Below are 9,317 nucleotides of genomic sequence, written 5' to 3' on the forward strand. Positions count from 1 at the left end.
TTATTATTTTGAGATACGTCCCATCAATACCTAGTTTATTGAGAGCTTTTAGCATGAAGGGCTGTTGAATTTTGTTGAAGGCCTTTTCTGCATCTATTGAGATAATCATGTGGTTTTTGTCTTCGGTTCTGTTTATATGATGGTTTACATTTATTGATTTGCATATGTTGAACCAGCCTTGTATCTGAGGGATGAAGCCAACTTGATCGTGGTGGATAAACTTTTTGATGTACTGCTGGATTTGGTTTGCCAGTATTTTACTGAGGATTTTTGCATCAATGGTCATCAGGGTTCTTGGTCTAAAATTCTCTTTTTTTGTTGTGTCTCTGCTAGGCTTTGGTATCAGGATGATGTTGGCCTCATAAAATTAATTAGGGAGGATTCCCTCTTTTTCTATTGATTGAAATAGTTTCAGAAGGAATGGAACCAGTTCCTCTTTGTACCTCAGATAGAATTTGGCTGAGTCCGTCTGGTCCTAGACTTTTTTTGGTTGGTAGGCTATTAATTATTGCCTCAGTTTCAGAACCTGTTATTGGTCTATTCAGGGATTCAACTTCTTCCCAGTTTAGTCTTGGGAGGCTATATGTGTCCAGGAATGTATCCATTTCTTCTAGATTTTCTAGTTTATTTGCATAGAGGTGTTTATAGTATTATCTGATGGTAGTTTGTATTTCTGTGGGATCGGTAGTGATATCCACTTTATCATTTTTTTTATTGCAGCTATTTGATGAAGAAAGGAAAATTTAATTTCTACCTCACAACTAAATAAAAAGTTTCAATTGGGCATGTGTGTATGTGTGTGTGTGTGTTATAATTAGTTTTTTCTTGTATATTGGCTTTTTAAGTAAGCCTATATACATCTAACTCCTTGTTTAATGGAATTTGTATATAACAATACATTTTGAATGCAAGAATTTATTTAACTATTTTTTGATGGACATCTGAAGTGGTTCCAGTTTCCAGTTTTTTAAGGATGCATTCATAAAAGTACAGTTGCTGAAATAAGAAAATCTGAGCATTTAAAATATTACTAGTTGTTGCTATTATATTTGTGGCACAAAATTCTGGAAGGAATTTCTCATTTATTTATTAAGGGGTTATTCTCAGTTGATTCATGGATGTCATAACTTGCTCACTACTGTGCTTGATCAGGATAACAAGCATTAACTGGGCACTTTCTTTGCTCCTGACAGTGAGCAAAGATCAGGATCAGGAGGCATAGGAACGGTGGAGGGTACAATAGAAACTCCTTACCCTTATGCTCTTTCAGAAAAAAAGTAGGGAAAAGTGCAGATTTGTAAGTACTAAATTGGGTGGTAGTGTCTATTACATGTGCTTTAAAAGAACCAGAGATTTAAAAAAAAAAGATTTTTACAAGATAAAATTAGGCTATTTTCTACAACTGTATTCCCCCAAAATGATTATGACTCCAAATCCATTTGGAACATAATATTTATGGTGATTATCGTAAATATTAATGTCCCTAATAATTAACTGGATAAAATAAATTCTTCTGCACCATAAGAAAACGCAAATGGTCCTGGGACGAAGCTAATGAAAGGGAAGGAAGAAATGTAACCAATACTTATTTATTATGTACTTGTACCATGTGCTAGGTGCTTTGATTACATTCTCTTCTATTTTGTCCACCTCTGGCCTGACTTGGAAGGACAATGCATTGCCAGGAATTCTCTGAAATGAAGGACAGTTTTAGGGGCAGGAGATTTTTTTTTTAAAAAAAGAGCTAGCATCTATAGAGTTCCTGCTATATGCCAAATACTGTGCCAGAATCTTGAAGCACACTGCTTCTGTTTCATACATGCTCAATCCTCTAAAGTGAGCTCAAAGATGCCTTCTAACTACATGCCAAAGTAGGAAGTCCTAAGGAAAGAACAAAGTCCTCAGGCACACAGTCTTAAGAGATGAAAGTTTTTAAGTGAAGAGTAGAAGTTAAAAGTATGTGAGAATGAACCTTGGCTGATAGAAGCCACCTCACCCAGATATGCCAAGGAGATTACCCTCCCACCAGCACAACTACCACCTGCCCCACCACATCCCAACAGCGAATGGCTGACTTAAGTCCAGTCTGCTTCAAATCATGATAACTCTGCTATACTATTTATGTTCCAGAGTCCCCTGTTGATCAGGCCAAGGCTAGACGTCATTAGATGATATCCTCGATTGGTAATTTGCCCTTTCCTATGTCACCTCTCTTTTTCTGTTATAGGTTTGGCCTGAAGAACGCATCCTCCGTAAATCCCTTGTCCTCAGTTTCTGACTCAGGCTCTGCTTCTGGAGAACCCAACATAAAATGAAGAAAATTTGAGTTCCTGACCATACTTTGGTTTATCACACCTAATGATTTCTAATCTTCACAATGACTCTTCGAGGTAGGGATTATTAATCCTATTTTATGAATTATTAAGATAGGTACACTGAGCTAGATTCAGCAAAAAGGTAGGTCCCAGGAAGATAGTTCAGATAGATATTGAACTGCTTCAGTAGTTCCTAAGGAGAAACTGATCAAGGCTGCCTTTAGTAGGAAGGTACTTGGGGACACAACTCCAGGGCCCTAGGCTCTAACTTCCCACCAACCGATCCCTTCAGAGGGAAGGCAGAGGTGAGAGGACAGAAACTGTATCTTTTTTCAACCCATGTTATATGGTCACTGTTCTAAATCTCTGAAAATTAATCTTAGTCATTCCCGATGCCTGGCAGGTAGAATATGTTAAATATGTTTTCAAATTAACATATACCTAAGGAGTCCAGGGTCTAGATCGCAGTGCAGTTTCTCTCAGTTTGGAGTCTTCATTATGTGTCTGTTTCCCTGGAGCTAGGATTCATCCCTGTAGTGAGACTTCTGACTGCAGCTGATAGCATTCCTCTACCTCATCTTCCAATGGGGTGGTTCAGGACCAGTAGAAGATTCATAAGTACACAAGCCTGGACATCTGAATGAGTTGGGACTTTCTGGATCAATCGTCCAGGCTTGAGGTAAGCTTTCAAGTGACTAACAAACATGGCAAGCATGTGCTGCATGGGAACCTACTGACCAGATGGAAGAAAACTTAATTGAACACAGAGTCAATTTTCAAAGTTTAGAATATGGTGTGTTGAGATACATTTGTTAGCTTTCTCCTTTCTGCTAGGGGATGCTGTTGAGGAAGCATTGTCAAAGTCTCTCTTCCCACTGCTGTTGTGTCTAAGTCGGAGTCTCCTAAACAGCCTGAATGGCTGTGGAAGCTCCTCATTGGAGGGTTGAGCTTTGAAACGACTGCTGAGAGCCTGAGGAGCCATTTTGAGCAATGGGGAACACTCACAAACTGTGTGGAAATGAGATCCAAACACCAAGTGCTCCAGGGCCTTTGGGGTTGTCACAAATGCCACTGTGGAGGAGGCAGATGCTGCCATGCATACAAGGCCACACATGGGGATGGAAGAATTGTACAACCAAAGAGCTGTCTCAGGAGAAGATTCTCAGAGACCAAGTGCCCACTTGGCTGTGAAAAAGATATTTGTTGGTGGCATTAAAGAAGACACTGAAGAACGTCACCTAAGAGATTATTTTGAACAGCATGGGAAAATTGAAGTGATTGAAACCATGACTGACCAAGGCAGTGGCAAGTAAAAGGGCTTTGCTTTTGTCACCTTTGATGGTCATGACTCCATGGATAAGATTGTCATTCAGAAATACCACATTGGGAATGGCCACAGCTGTGAAGTTAGAAAAGCCCTGTCGAAGCAAGAGGTGGCTAGTGCTTCATCCAGCCAAAGAGGCCAAAATGGTCCTGGAAACTTTGGTGGCGGTCATGGAGGCAGTTTTGATGGGATAGACAACTTTGGTCATGGAGGAAACTTCAGTGGTCATGGTGGCTTTGGCGGCAGCTGTGATAGTAGTGGATATGGTGGCAGTGAGGATGACTCTAATGGATTTGGTAATGATGGTGGTTATGGAGGAGGTGGCCCCGGTTGCTCTGAAGAAAGCAGAGGCTATGGAAGTGGTGGAGAAGGTTGTAGAAACCAGGGCAGTGGCTTCTGTGACAGCTATAACAACGGAGACAGAGGCGGCTTTGGCAGTGGTAGTAGAAGCAATTGCAGAAGTAGTAGAAGATACAATGATTTTGGCAAGTACAACAGTCAGTCTTCAGATTTTGAACCCATGAAGGCAGGAAACTTTGAAGGCAGAAGCTCTGACCCCTATGGTGGTGGAGGCCAATATTTTGCCAAACCACGAAACCAAGGTGGCTATGGTGGTTCTAGTAGCAACAGTAGCTACGGCCATTGCTACTGTTTTATTTTGTTTTGTCTTTGTTTCTGTTTTTGTTTTGTCGTTGTTGTTGTTTTGAGATGGAGTCTTGCACTGTTGCCACCAGGCTGGAGTGCGGTGGCGTGATCTTGGCTCACTGCAACCTCTGCCTCCCGGGTTCACACAATTCTCCTGCCTCAGCCTCCTGAGTAGCTGGGATTACAGGTGCCCACCACCACACCCAGCTAATTTTTTGTATTTTTAGTAGAGATGGGGTTTCTCTGTTGGCCAGACTGATATCAAACTCCCGACCTCGTGATCTGCCCACCTTGGCCTCCCAAAGTGCTGGGATTACAGGCATGAGCCACTGTGCCCGGCCAGAAGATTTTAATTACTGCCACGAGACAAAGCTTAGCAGGAGAAGACAGCTGGAAACGTGACAAGGAAACTACGGGTTACAAGAGATTTTTGAACTCAGTCAAGCACAGTAGTAGCAGGACCTAGCTGCTACAAAGAAGACATGTTTTTGACAATATTCATGTGTATGGGCAAAAATCTCAAGGACTGTAGTTGTGACCAATTGTACAACAGTTTATTTTAGTTTCTGTTCTGTAGAAAGTGTAAAGCATGCCTATAAAAGGTTTTAATGTCAATTTTTTTTTGCACCCATGCTGTTGATTGCTAAATGTAATAGTCTGATCATGATGCTAAATAGATGTGTCCTTTAAAAAACAATACGATGTGTTTTAGTACATTGGTTGGCTGACATTAATGAAAAGACCCACCTATTAACATTGATAACTCAATCTGGACTTCTCTCTATAAAGTTACCCAATTGAGTCCTGCTGGCCAAACTTTATATGCCTCAGTGGCCTCTTAACAAAAGACTGCCTCTAAATTAGACTAAGTGTCTCAGAACCCTGTGGTCTAGAGAAATAAAGTGAAATGTAGTAGCTGGGAGAAACGGGACATTATACGTCAAAGAGAAGAACTGTCTTTCAAAGTAAACTAGCACCCCATTCTAGCCCAGCGACATGGCTGACTCTCAGAGCATCATATTTTCCACTGATGGGCTGAAGATTCATAAATGTAGTAAAACACTAAAAAGTCTTCAGAAGACTTCTTTAGAAAATTCCTCATGGTACTACATTTACAAGGTAGAGGGCTTGTCTTCAGCTCCCTCAACATCTCAAATTTTTTGACACATTCAGTACATTCCTGTTATGTCTTTAATCCCAGAACATGTGTATTTTCCCCTTCCAAATGATTTCTTTGCAGATGTCACAATGGAGAAGAGCTGTCAGAGATGGAAGTAATTATGCTGTCACAAAGATATTACTTTTTTCTTCCAGTGCTGGAAGGCAGTCAGGAACAAGCTATGCATTAGTCTAAGAGCCATGAGATGTATAACTCCAGGTTTTTAAAGCTCAGAGTAGAAAATGAAGAGGGGGCAATGGCATAGCAGGTGAATGCATTTGGGGTGTATTATAGACCAAACAAGAATCAATCACTTATGTCTGTCGGACCAGATGGCTCCGGAAATAGTTCAATCCTCAGGGCCAATGTGATATGTTGTGATATGTGATATGTCCCAATAATATGTTTTCCCTCAGGTTTCAAGCCTATGTTTTAAAAAAAAAAAAAAATTTAAAAACTTGAAAGGAAGACAAGTGACCAATATTATAAGATTAATACAAAAAATAATAGTAATCATATTTAATAAACTTCAATTTATCCAATAAACCTGTATGTCAGTCTTTCTTGCTTCAGGCCTGTTTGCATCAGAATTATCCTGGAGGCTTCTTAAAACAACAAAAATGAGCACACAAACATCTATTTAACCATAAGGGAATTTTCACCTAAAATCATCTCCCCCTGTGATGTAGATTCACACTGGAGTTGAGTATAATAATTTTGCTCTCATCAAAAATAATTGGAAAGAGAGGAGCTTTGGGATATGTCATTTTGATCTAAGAAAATTTATTGGCTTTCTTGCTGCTTTGGATTCTTTTTTGCATATCAGCTGGCAAGTGAGCAGGTGCACAGCTCTGATAACCAGGAAAGAACCCCCAACCCGCTACCACTGCCTTAGAGCAAACACTCAATAAACAGTCACCTCGTTTCCACCCCCGTCCCTACTCCCACCCACCAGGCAAGAAAGCTTAAACCTAGTAAAGTCTCTGAGTGCTCAACATGAAATGGAAAACCCAGAAGAGCAAGGTTGGAAATCGTGACTGGGAAGTCCCAAGTTCTCTAGTTCCTCCTGGAAGAGGGCATGAAGGTGGCTTTTTGTAAATATGGGCATATTAATTTGTATTTGATGAGCCATAGAAAACGGGACAGTCCGGAGATAAATAAAGGAACTGGGAATGTTGGAATCCAGAAATATTGACCATCAGTTTGGGATTGGCAGCTTCTCTCCTCCCCATCTTTATTACCAGTTATAGCACTGTTACCTTAGATGCACACATGCTTTACAATAATGTTTTTGAAGCTGAGCCCTAGAGATTTCTCAAATATGCTTCCTATGTCTTTCTAGAGGCCCAAGCACATACCTCCCTCACTTATTGCCTCCTATTCAACTTGCACAGCTTTTATGTGGTTTACATATTAAGCTTCTGCTTAAGATTGTGTTTACACCGCACATCTCATTCAGGTTTTGAAAAATATTTAGATTTTAGGAGTTGCATTCTACTCTAAGTAACAACTCCAACCCTGCACCATATTTATTGGGTGATTTTTAGGCCACAGTACCATTTTGTACAGTAAGGTATCTTCTTAGGAAACAGAGAAGATATGCTTACTTCCTTAGAGGATAAATAATGTGATGCTGAATCAGATAAAGGTAAAGTTACTAAGAGACAAACACTGCATATTAAGTGTTATAGCCACACATCAGAAGACCATTTTAGATTGTGGTTTCAGGGTGCTAGAATATTTGAACCCTGTTTGCTTAGGTCACCTAACTAACTTTTTGGTAAGACTGGTTATATTTTTTTCTGTATAGAGAAGAGGTGAGGAGAGAAAGTATTCTTTAGTTTATTGATTCACAATTTTTTAAAAAGATCTCTCTAGTTACTACATGAAGAACAGACCTGGTCGGGGATCTGTTCATGCCTGGGGAGGCCATTTAGGCACCTGCTGCCATCATCAAGGTAAAAGATAAATATCTAAGTTTAAAAGCAAATTTATTTTTTACAAGTTATAGATGTAACAAGTCTCATATGCATGCATAATAGATCTACTTTGTCCTACCAAAGGAGAAGGAGGATAATGCAGACATAGACACTAGAACAAGACTGCCTTAGTTCAAATTCCAGCTTTGTCATTCATTGTAGAACCTTGCTTGGACAAATTGCTTAATTTTTTAAAATCTTGTCTTATCTTTAAAAGGAGGCTAATAGTAGTATCTGCCTTATAGGATTGTCAAGAATAAAGGAGTAAGTACATATCAAATGTTTAGAATAGTTCCTTCCAGTCAATCAATGATAACTTTTTTTTTCTTTTTTCTTTTCTTTTTTTTTCTTTCTTTTTTTTTTTTTTTTTTTGCCCATGCATGTAAGATCTAAATGGTGTAGTGTGGCTAATGGCCCCTAGAGGGCAGCAGAGGCATAAGAACAGAGTGGACGGAAGGTTCACAGAAAGATGTCCTGTCTGATGGAAAAACGGGGAGAAGGGCACTGTGAATCATACAAAATGGAGACTGAGCTAGGGCCATTTATAGCCTGCTTTGGGGACGTTTTCTAATAGTTCAAAACGTCTTGTAGACAAAAATCAAGGACTGGAATAAGTGTAGTAATGACAAGGATCCAGGCACGCATCTGAGAGCATACGTCCAGTAAACCTCACTCAAAAGTTAGCAAGAAAATCATGGCTGTTGGCAGGAAGCACAGTTGATACTGAGGGCGGGGGCCTGGGTTTCCACTTGGCCCTCTCCATGCGACCTGGGCTTCCTCATAGCATGGTAGCTGGGTTACAGCACGAGCGTCCCAGTGAAATCAGGCAGAAATGGGATCACGTTTCAATGACTCAGAAAAGACATGTATCGCTTCTGCCATATTTTAATAGTTAAAAGTCTAAGAAAAGCCCTCTTAGTTCCAAGGGGATAGGACACAGACTCCATCTCTTGATGAGGGAGTAGCGAGTTTCTGGAAAACTATATAAACAGGAAATATTGTAGCCATTTCCATAGAATACAATCAGTCACAAAGTGCTTTCCTAGAAGTTCATACTGGATTCTTTCTGTCTCATTTTCACATGCGAAGCATCAGCAAATCCTAACAGATCAGGCTGCAAAATACATTCCAAACCTGATCTGATCTCACCACCTGCACTGCTCCCACCCTCGTCCAACCCAACATGTTTCTCTACCTGGATCACAGCAAAGGCTAGTGAGAGGTTCCTCACCTCCAATTTAAAACCCCATAACCTACTCTTTATAGGGCAACCAGTGAGAACTGCGAAAAAATGTAAGTCTAATCCTATCACTACTGCTCATCTTAGAACTATCCGATGGCTTTCAATTATGCTTAGAATAAAGGCCAAACTCCTAGTGGTGACCCACAAGACCCTCCATATTTTGGCCCTATTTATCTGTCTCATTTCATCTTCAGGCTTCTTTCCACCGCACTCACTCTGACCTTCTTCCTCTCACTTTAGCTCCTGGGTATGTTTTCATCTCAGGCACTTCTGATCCCAAATCTCTTCATATCACCCTGTTCCATGATTCAAATCTGCTCGAACCTCACCTTCCCAGACCACCCAATATAAACGAGCATTGGTCCCGTCACCGGCTATTCCTTAACCCTCCTTTATTTTCCTTAACGTACTTATCACTGTCTGAGCTTCCATTGTGTGTGCATTTAAGTCCTTGCTCATACTCTGCGTCTCCCTCTAGAATATTAACACTTTATGGGCAGGGCTTTGTTTACTACTTTATTAACAGTGCTTAGATCCATTCAATAGTTAAGTTGAATATTGAATAAAGAACGAAAGAAGAAACAAAACAAATAGTATAGCCTTTCAAATCAGTGGTGGTATAAACGAAGATCTATTTTCACTATTGTGAAAA

The 9,317-nt window shown here is 40.1% G+C and overlaps 1 pseudogene; it reads left to right on the forward strand.

The window, feature by feature from the left end:
• The first annotated feature begins 2,654 nt into the window (after positions 1–2,654).
• On the forward strand, positions 2,655–5,633 carry LOC108532267 (heterogeneous nuclear ribonucleoprotein A1 pseudogene; annotated as a pseudogene).
• The last annotated feature ends 3,684 nt before the right edge of the window (positions 5,634–9,317 follow it).

This window comes from Rhinopithecus bieti, unplaced genomic scaffold (assembly GCF_001698545.2).
Source record: "Rhinopithecus bieti isolate Rb0 unplaced genomic scaffold, ASM169854v2 scaffold_9919, whole genome shotgun sequence".
Lineage (NCBI taxonomy): Eukaryota > Metazoa > Chordata > Mammalia > Primates > Cercopithecidae > Rhinopithecus > Rhinopithecus bieti.